The sequence below is a fragment of the Desmodus rotundus genome, chromosome 1, assembly GCF_022682495.2.
Source record: "Desmodus rotundus isolate HL8 chromosome 1, HLdesRot8A.1, whole genome shotgun sequence".
Taxonomy (NCBI): domain Eukaryota; kingdom Metazoa; phylum Chordata; class Mammalia; order Chiroptera; family Phyllostomidae; genus Desmodus; species Desmodus rotundus.
In genome coordinates, this window is record NC_071387.1 from 161962873 (window position 1) to 161973389 (window position 10517).

Consider the following 10517-nt stretch of genomic DNA (forward strand, 5'->3'; position numbering starts at 1 on the left):
GTGAAAGACATGAACACAAAACGTTCCAATGACAGCATGTGTTGCCCCAGAAAACTGAGCCTATTTGAAGACTTCAGCAAGGGATCTCCCAAAATGAGTGACACCAGGCCATTTACCGCAAGTAAGGGATGGTTAAACGGATTCAGGAAAAGGCTTGGACTGAAAACTATAAAAATTACTGGAGAGGCTGCATCTGTCTACAAAGAAGCTGCTGCTCCATTTCTGGCAGAGTTGAAGTTGATTAAGGAAAAAGGATACCTTCTAAAACAAGTCTTCAGTTTCAATGAAACCAGGCTGTTTTCAAAAATGATGCTGAATAGAACCCATATTGATAAAAGTGCAAAGGAGGCATCAGGGCATAAAACATGGAAGGATAGATTAACTCTGGTACAATGTAGCAATGCTGGAGGGCATATGATAAAGACATGAGTAGTGAACAGCAAAAAACCCACATGCTTTCAAAAACAAAAATTATCTGCCTGTGTTCTGGCAACATAATCAGAAAGTGTGGGTGACAGCCATCTTGTTTTTGAAATGGCTCCACCAATGCATCACAAGAAGAAGGGTGAGTTTAGCACTATAAGATATTTTGAGAGAGACCACATTCACATAACTTTTGTTACAATTGTTCTATTTTATTATCAGTTATTGTCAATCTCTTGCTGTACCCAATTTATAAATTAAATTTTATCATAGGTAGGTATGTATAAGAAAAACAGTATATATAGAGTTCTCTACTCTGCATGGTTTCAGGCGAGGGGTCTTGGAATACCTCCTCCATGGATAACAGAGGGCTATTGTATTGTGAGATACATAATATTTTGTTGGCTCTCTTTTAATAATGTTAGCAACCATATATGATCACTGCTTGGGTTCATTTTTTGATTTGGGGTTTGCAAAATGGTGACATTCTCATCTCTCTTTTTTTTCCATTGGCTGGGATTCTTTTATGAAGAAAAAATTTCCTCAACAACTATTTAGTTTTCCTGAAATATAGTTCATATAGGAAAGGGAGATTCAATCTCTGACCTTTTACTTTACTGACAGTTTTCAGAAGAATGAGCTGGTTCCCTTGTATCCTCTAAATGAGTGGTGGTGGGGGCAGGTGTTAATACACAAAAATTAAATATATGTATATGTATGTATATAGGTAAGTATGATACTAAACTAGTTCTTTAGATTCTTTTTAGTATTTTTATAAACAAATTTAAGCATTTCACCATTGTTAATCCCAATTTTTAATACCACAATAAACCCATGCAATATCTATTGCCATAATCATAATACTAAAAATATTATTAAAATTGTCAAAGGGATTGTACTTAAATTTAAATCCGATTAGGATTTACCTATAATTCTAATGTTTATGCTTTTTTCTTTCAGCTCATAAAACAGGTCAATAAGAAAAGTTTTTCAAAACTATTTTTATATACCTAAGGATAATCACAATTGAATTTATCTACAAAAATTCAAAGATACAGACAGATCATATTAGTACACAGTTGTGCTAATTTTATGTTTGGAGCTGGCATAAGGAAACACACCAGAGCTCAAATGTGTTGAAATGGAATTGACAGAATCAGTCAATTCATAGAGAGAAGAACCAACTATTAGTGATCTAATTCACTGCCAGATAGCATGTAAACTGGAGCCAGAGAGAGAATTGAAATTCAAACCAGAAAAGTGAAATTAATTATTCTGCTTGTCACTTGAATAATAATATTTTGTGAGAACAAGCTCAAAATAAAGGTACATAAGTTTAACATTGTGCATAATTAGGAGAAAAAATGAGTTGTGGTTGTCATCTCTTTTCCTTGTATGTAGTCAAGAAAAGATATCATGTTTTCAAACATTGGAAGAGAGTTTTAGCTTTCTTCAGCTGGGGAGACAAGATGGAATACACCACTGGGTGGCAGAAACCAAGCCCTGCAGACATGCAGTAATCCTCTCTGGATCTTGGCAATGAGAGGCACAATCTGAAATCTTTTGGAAGATCCCCTGTGAGATGCATCTCTGAGCCTGCCTGATCTTCAGCAGCCAAGAGGCTGGCTGCAGGGCTCTGCAGCAGCATCCTTCAGTCAACAGAGCAGTGGCAAAATGGGAACCATAGAGAACAGAGGATAGCTCAACCTCCTGGTTTTAACATTACTGAAGCCCAGATTGTTGCAGAACCCCACAGAGGAAGAGAAAAGAGCCCCAAAAATGATTGGTTGAATTTTTCCTCCAAACTTAGAACAGATTACGCCTGATTTAGAAAATAAGGGAATGTAATATTTATTGTATAATGGCATTGTGGAATAAAATTCATTCCCATTAGATGTAGTTTTATAGTGGTGATCTCTCAGTGAAAAGCATGCAAATAGAGTAGAAACTCTGCCCTGGCTGGTATGGCTCAATGGATTGAGTGCTGCCCTGATGAACCAAAGGGTTGTTGGTTCAATTTCCAATCTGGGCACATGCCTGGGTTGTCGGCCAGGTCCCCAGTAAGGGGCATGTGAGAGGCAACCACACATTGATACTTCTCTCCCTCTCTTTCTCCTCCCCTTCCCCTCTGTCTAAAAATAAATACATAAAATCTTAAAAGAAATCCTCTTCTCTATTATGCGAGATGACTTTTTCAAAAGTATATTTTATTAATTATGCTATTACAGTTGTCCCATTTTTTTCTCCCTTTTAATCCCTTTCCACCCTGCATCCCCCTGCCTCCAGCATTCCCCCACCCCCTTAGTTCATGTCCATAGGTCGTACATACAAGTTCTTTGGCTTCTCCATTTCCTATACTAATCAACCTCCACCTATTTTGTACCTACCAATTATGCTTCTTATTCCCTGTGCCTTTTCCCCTGTTCTCCCCCCACCCCATCCCGGCTGATATCTCTCCATGTGATCTCCATTTCTGTGATTCTGTTCCTGTTCTAGTTGTTTGATTAGTTTCTTTTTGTTCTTATTTTTGGTTTCCTTTTAGGTTCAGTTGTTGATAGTTGTGAGTTGGTTGTCATTTTACTATTCATAGTTTTGATCTCCTTTTCCATAGACAAGTACTTTTAACATTTCATATAATAAGGGCTTGGTGATGACAAACTCCTTGAACTTGACCTTATCTGGGAAGCACTTTATCTGCCCTTCCATTCTAAATGATAGCTTTGCTGGATACAGTAATCTTGGATGGAGGTCCTTGCCTTTCATGACTTTGAATACTTCTTTCCAGCCCCTTCTTGCATGCAAAGTTTATTTTGAGAAATCAGCTGATAGTCTTATAGAAATCCCATTGTAGGTAATCGTCTCCTTTTCTCTTGCTGCTTTTAAGAGTCTCTCCTTCTCTTTAATCTTGGCTAATGTAATTATGATGTGCTTTGGTGTGTGCCTCCTTGTGTCCAACTTCTTTGGGACTCTCTGAGCTTCCTGGACTTCCTGGAACTCTATTTCTTTTGCCAGATTGGGGAAGTTCTCCTTCATTATTTTTTCAAGTAAGTTTTCAATTTTTTGGTTTTCCTCTTCTCCTTCTGGAACCCCTATGATTTGGATGTCAGTATATTTAAAGTTGTCCCAGAGGTTCCTAAGCCTCTCCTTATTTTTCTGACTTCTTGTTTCTTCATTCTGTTCCAGTTTCATATTTATTTCTCCCTTTTGTTCCAAATCATTGTTTTGAGTCCTGGTTTCCTTCCTTTCACTGTTGGTTCCCTATGTAATTTTCTTTATTTCGCTTTGTATAGGCTTCACTTCTTTCTTTATTTTGTGGCCATACTCAACCATTTCTGTGAGCATCCTGATTACCAGTGTTTTGAACTCTACATCTGATAGGTTGGCTATCCCTTCATCACTTAGTTCTTTTTCTGGAGTTTTGATCTGTTCTTTCATTTGGGCCATATTTCTTTGTTGCGGCACACCTGTTTCGTAGTAAGGATCAGAGCCTTAGGTATTCACCAGTAGGGGGCAGGGGAGGCAACCCACTTCACTGTGTTGTGATGCTGTATGTGGGGGAGGGGTCCGAGAGGGAACAGTGCCACCTGCTCGGCTCTCACTCTGCTTTCAGTCACTTCCCCCGCTACTCACAAGTGAATAGCACCCTTTTGGTGCTGATTCCTGGGTGGGTGGGCTTGTGTACATTCTAGAACCCTGTGGGCCCCTCCAATGGACTCTCCTGTGAGAGTGGGAGTTTCTCCCACCACTACAACCCCCACAGGTTTTTACAACCAGAGGTTTTGAAGCTTTCTTTTTCCACACTGGAACCCTGGGTTTTGCAGTCTATCTCACTCCCCAGTTGTTCCTCCTGGTTTATCTGCATGCAAATGTGGGGTCATCTGGTCTGCTAGCTGCTGCCTTGCTGACCTGGTCCACCAGCCACCACCTTGCTGCATTTCCTCTCCACCCTGGCTGCCTGTCTCTGATGCGGACTCCGTCCAGAGGGGTCCGTATGTTGTGGATGCAACGAACAAATTCACATGGACTACAGAAGTCCTGTGGAGAAAAGGGGGCAGCACAGCCACTCTCTGAGAGAGAGAGCACCTCGACCTTTGCCTGGACAGGCTTTTATTGCTTTCTAATAGCATAAATCAAAGAAGGTTTTTATTCATTATGCTCAGGTTTGCTTTAGGTGATTATGTTTACAGATCACAAAGGAAAGGATGTTACTGATTACTTCTTACAGATTACCAAGGAAAAAATGTTGCAAATGCAAGGGAATGATAAGAGTGATTGATCTGGTTACACTCTGTTCTTGGGAGAATTAGCACAGACTTCAGGAAGTTACTTTAAAGATATGTAGTAAACATTTGCTGCTTCAACTCAGGGTGAGGGAGCTCTAGCAAAAGCAAGCCTCAAAACAGCCTAGATATAATGTAGGCCTGATTTCCCATGGGAAAGCCCATCATCCGTGGGTTTGGCTCCTGTGTGCTGACTTGCGCCTGTCAGTTTTCCGATAGGGCTGGGCTACATTTGCCACACCAAGCAGATAGGTTCCCTATATGTCTCCACCCCTTCGACCAGTCTGGATGAATATTTCTGCTTTAACTCCTTGGTTGCCGGACTTCCATATAGTTCAATTTTCTGGCAGTTGTGGTTGTTTTTGTTTTGAAGTTGGCTGTTGTCCTTCTTTTGGTTGTGTGAGGACGTGAAGCATATCTACCAATGCCTCCATCTTGGCCGGAAGCTCGAGATAATGACTTTTTATTAGCTTTTTATAACACATTTGGTAGTCAGCTCAAAAGTGGATTTTTCTCTTTATTATATTTCTTTGAGTTGCTCCTTCAAATCAAGAAATAGAGATGGTTACCAGAAGAAACATTTCTACATACTGTTAAGGTGGTCGGTGATGCCAACTATGAAAGAATTCTCAAAGAGAAGAAAGTGTAGAGAGTAAAGTTTGTATTCACTCTCCAAGAGAGGAGAGGGGTGTAATATGAAGAGATATACCATCCTTGAGGGGTGGGGGCTTTGGATTAAAAAAGGTTGGGGGGGTTGCTGTTGTGTGGCCCTGGGCTGTTGGGGCATTGTAACAGAGGCTGCAGTTTGTTCTAATGTTATCATCTGCCTGTGGCTGTAGGGAGCTGTTAGTTCTGTTCTTGCTTCCAGTAATTTCCAGTACTGGGGACAAGCTCAGAAGAGGAAAATGACAGTCATATTTAACAAGTTCACAGGCCTGCTTGGCAAATGGTGCCACAATAGCAAATGGGGCTGGCTTTGTCCTTTCACATACTTTACCATTTGTCTTATTAAAAAAAACAACAACAATAGACTCATATGGACTCTGCTATATGTGTATATTGAGTTCAGCAGGTTAAAGACATTTTAAACAGGTTAAAGGAAAGTATAAAAGTATGCACTGTACAGGAGGTGCCTCATTTTTCCTCTTGAAGGAAGGCTTTCTAAGAGCATCTGCTGTGTTTGACCAGTGATACACAAGGAGGCTGGATAATATGGGACCACATTTCCTCATGTGGCATTTTTTCCCTATTATGGTCATTTCCCTGATCATTTCCTTCCTAACATCAAATACTGTTGGACAGGATCCCTGGTCTTAATGCTATTATTTTTTCTAAATAGAATTTTCTTCACTGACTTTTAATTTGTTTTCATTTCAATAATGGCTTATCATTTCTATTAACACTGGGTTTTCTTGCTGTCTTTTATATATTCATTAGATTTGGGTTTGTCTAAGAGTATCAATAGCCCCCAAAACATCAGAGGCTTAAACTAGATGCTTATTTTTCTTTTGCATCAACTTCCAGACACTGGTGGACTAAGGCTGCCATGGAGCTCTGTTTTATGATGTCAACACAGACTTTGGATTCTTTTAGTTTTTTTGCTGTGTCATCTGTGGCCTTTATTCTCAAGGTCACCTCATGGCCCAAGAAGTTTACTTCAGATGCAAGGATCAAGTCCATATTTCAACCAGCAGGAAGGAGGAAAGGGTCAGAGGGTTCATGTGAATTGTTTCTTAAAGAGGAGTCTCTGAAGCTGCTCCAGTACGTACTCTTCCTTATAGCCTCTGGTCAGAACTTATTCTCCTGTCCACAGGGAAGACTGGGGAATTGTCTTTATTTCAGGAGCTCCTGTACCCAGCTTGAAAGTCTAATGGTAAAGAGGATATTAGCAGGAAATAGCAGTTTCTGTCACAGTGTATTTGAACCATGGTGCCTATGGGAGCACCCTAGTTGCAAGAATACAATAATAAATATCTCACCAAATAACATAGATCTGAGCAGGCCTTGCATGATTATTGCAACTACACAATAAAGACTGACTTTTCAGTCACACTGGAACACCCTCTCAATAATTACATTGTCAGTGTATAATCTTCACCTTCAAAGTCAAATACAAAAACCTTCCTTCCACTCCTCACTCTTTTTCTTGCCTTCCCTAGTCATGTTTTTAAGAAGAATGTTTGCTGTCACTGACTCCCTTCCTCACCTCCTTTACTATCTTTGACCTTCTCCAGAATGGCTTCCCCCTGATTATTCTACTACTCTTGCTAAGGCCAACAGGACTCTCATGAAACTAATCAGGTGTTTTTCTGTTCTCTTCCTTGACTTTCCAGCAGTTGGCAAGAAACTTCCTCTTCCTTGAAACTTCCTCTCTTCTGGTGAATTCTGCGACACTCTTCCAGAAGCTCCTTATATATTTCTTGTGAGCTTCTCCTTCTGAACACAAAAGATGGATCCCCTAAGAGCTCAGTCCTAAGTCCTTCTCTTCTCCACCACGATACCTAGATGAGTTCAGGTGCTGCAGATTTCAATTATCACCATGTGTTGAGAATTCCCAAAATTACTTCTATAATTTGATCTTTATTCTGTTTTGTACTATATTTTTCAATGCCTGAGCAAGCAAGTGACTACTTTGTCTTTGATTAGCCAAAGCTGCTTTTTTATTATCTATCTGAATAAACAGAAATTTTTTTGAATGTGTGTGCTTGTTAGTAAACTACCAATTGTATAGCTATATTAAGAGAAAAAAACATTATAACTTATCATCATAATGTTTAGTCTTTTTATTCCATTTTTTAAAACAAGAAGTTTATTTAAACAACAAGATGCGTGACTTGAAGGGAAAACGATCTAGGATTCATGTCTTTTGGAGTAATTTACCCCTACTTAAAGATAGATTTCCCTACATGTAACAGCTATGTACAAAAAAGTTATAAAATTATCCTTGGTCTTACAATGATAAATGAAAACCATTAAAATTCTCCAATCAAACAAGGTATGCAAGGATTTTTACATTGTTCCTTTTTTTGTTAAACAGTGAAAACAAAATAACTTACTGGAATATAAAGATAAGAGCAGAATGAGCATGCCACTAATGGAGAAAGGGGGTATTTTCACAGAACCAGTATTTTCCCCCATCCCATCTCCATTTGATGTTGAGCAAAACATACCATTGGCACCCTGACCAGTGTGACTCAGTGGGTTGGGCGTTGTCCCACAAAGCAAAGTTTGCGTTGATTCCCTGTCTGGGCACACGCCTGCATTGTAGGCCCTTCCCTGGTTAGAGCACGTGCAAGAGGCAGCCAATCTAGATTTCTCTCCCTCTCTTTCTCCCTCCCTTCCCCTTTCTTTGAAAATAAATAAATAAAATAAAATAACATACCATCGGCCATTTAGTTAAAAAATGCAAATGCTTGTGCACATACATCAGTTACTTTATGTACAACAAAGGAATGGGGGAGAGAAAAATGAAAGAGTAGAGAAAACTACTGTAGTAGTCAGGATGTGATAGAACCAAATTGCAGTTTTCTAACTGAGAATGTCTTCTTGGTCTGGAGGAACAGAATTCTGGAGTAATGTAGCGGTTCCCTTTTTAGTAGACACCTGTCTGCTGCTAGACAACATTAATTGTATCTTCATCCTCCATTTCCCACTGTGCAGGTGTGTCTGTTTCATTGATTGGCTGCCAGTCAAATCAGAATCTGATCTGTCTCATTGACAAACCCTGTCATTCAAATAGGCTTTCATTAGTTTACTTAATGTATGCCTCTTAATCTTAAACTGCACCACGAAGCCATCCTGCCCCGCCACCTTTAAACTGATATGATCCTTGTCCTCAGTCTTGACTCCTTCCTTGGGTTTTTCGATGGCCACAGTGATCAACAGTGTCTCCTCAGGGGCCACTTCACAAAAAAGGTACCAGATCCACACCTAAGGAGCACAAAAACAGCACCAGGTGACAGAAGGAGGTAGGCAGTGGCAGTGGAGGAGTCTTCATTCTTTAAACTATCAACTGACATAAATAATTAGGTGTCTTCTGTTTCTCAGACACATTCCTTAATATTATTGAGGATTAAAGAAACTAAAAACAATGTCTCTTTCACTGCAAACTTTAAAATGTACTTGAGAATGAGTCTATGCATTATATGTATAAGTATACACATGTATTTGCAACGCATACATAATTATATGTGCACAAACAGGAACTTCAAACCCTTCTAGGGATAAGTATAAGTTGATATAATGAGTCTTTCTGTGCCTTAGTTTAGTCATTTATAAAATAAGGACAACAATACTTACATCACAAGATTGTTGTAAAGGTTAAGTGAGCAATGTACACGGAAGTGTCTCATAAGCTTTAAGAAGAATTCAGTATAACATAAATACCTTAATAAACCTAAGATATTTTTGAGCTATCACTCTTGGAGATTTATTCTCCATGGGACATTACTGAAGGTTGTCTACATTTGCCTTGAATTTTCTTTTTCATACTAAATGATCAGTTGTGAGTATTCTGGTATGGAACACTGAGATAGCAAGTAAATATTAGAGGAAATCCAAACCTACTTTTATGGAAAAAGCCTGGCTTTGCCTACTGATACCTACTCATATGACCTACTTATATGCAGACATGTGGGCCTTCTACTCTGCCATGCCCATTCCCAATCAGAAGCCATCTGCTTCCAAAGCTTGTGGCTCTCTGCCTTCACCAGCTCCACAGAATACTAGAATTCCTGGGTCCTCCTCAGAGTTTACTTTTGAATTTTCTGCTGTTCAACTCATATGAAAGCCTTAGCTGAAAGAAAGAGTTCTTAGGAGTCATCCAAGGTAAGGGTTTTTCCCATGGATTAAATTAGATTCCAAGAAGGCATGCTTGACTACATTACTTAGCCCATTGCCAAATCACCAATACAGAACTGAGTTTTAACATTTTACTCGCAGATTTTATCAAAGTTATTATAAGAAAAAGTTATATAAAATTTGGTCTTATTTGTTGTTGTTAAGCAAATGAGGTCATTTTTTTGCCCAGTGGCTTCTCTTGTCAGGGATTGCTATTAAAATTTAAAGCCTGAAAGAATGATGTATAGGTACACTTCTTTTTTTCTGAAGATTATGAAGTCTGTCTTGGTTTTGTCCTGTTTTAGTCTGGTCCCGACTGCAGGCAATCAAATGATGAGCCACACTAAGTGCACAGATGTTGTGGTCACTTTTTACCTTCTTTCGTGGTTGATTCTCTATTTCCATTTTAGATGATAGATGATAGATAGATAGATAGATAGATAGATAGATAGATAGATAGATAGAAAGAAAGAAGATGGATGGATGGATCTCCTTTATGATAAACCACAAAAATCTTTTAAAGAAAGATTTTCTTTTCTTCTCTGTTAATGTTATTTTTTTTTGCACATTGTGAGGGTTTTCTTTTATTCACCACAAAGGAAATAATGTATTTTTTGGTTTGCAGGCCAGTGGATTTCAATCCACTGGAAATAACATTTTTTAATGTTAAAGGAAATTTATCATTCAGAGAGTCATTATAAATACATAAGAAATATTGGAAACAGGGTTAAAGAAATTTAGTAAGATATTTAGAGTTATCTTCTCAGAAGTTGAATAGTGCAATAATATTTAAATATATCTCAAATTTCAGTTTAATCTTTCTTGAAAATGATCAATGAATAGATTTCAATTGTGATTTGATTTGCATTACTAATTTACACATGAATTCTATTGAATAACATAAATTAGAATTGATTTTATATATTGAAAACAGCAAAAATACAATCTAAAAAGAATATGACCTGCTTTGTTTAA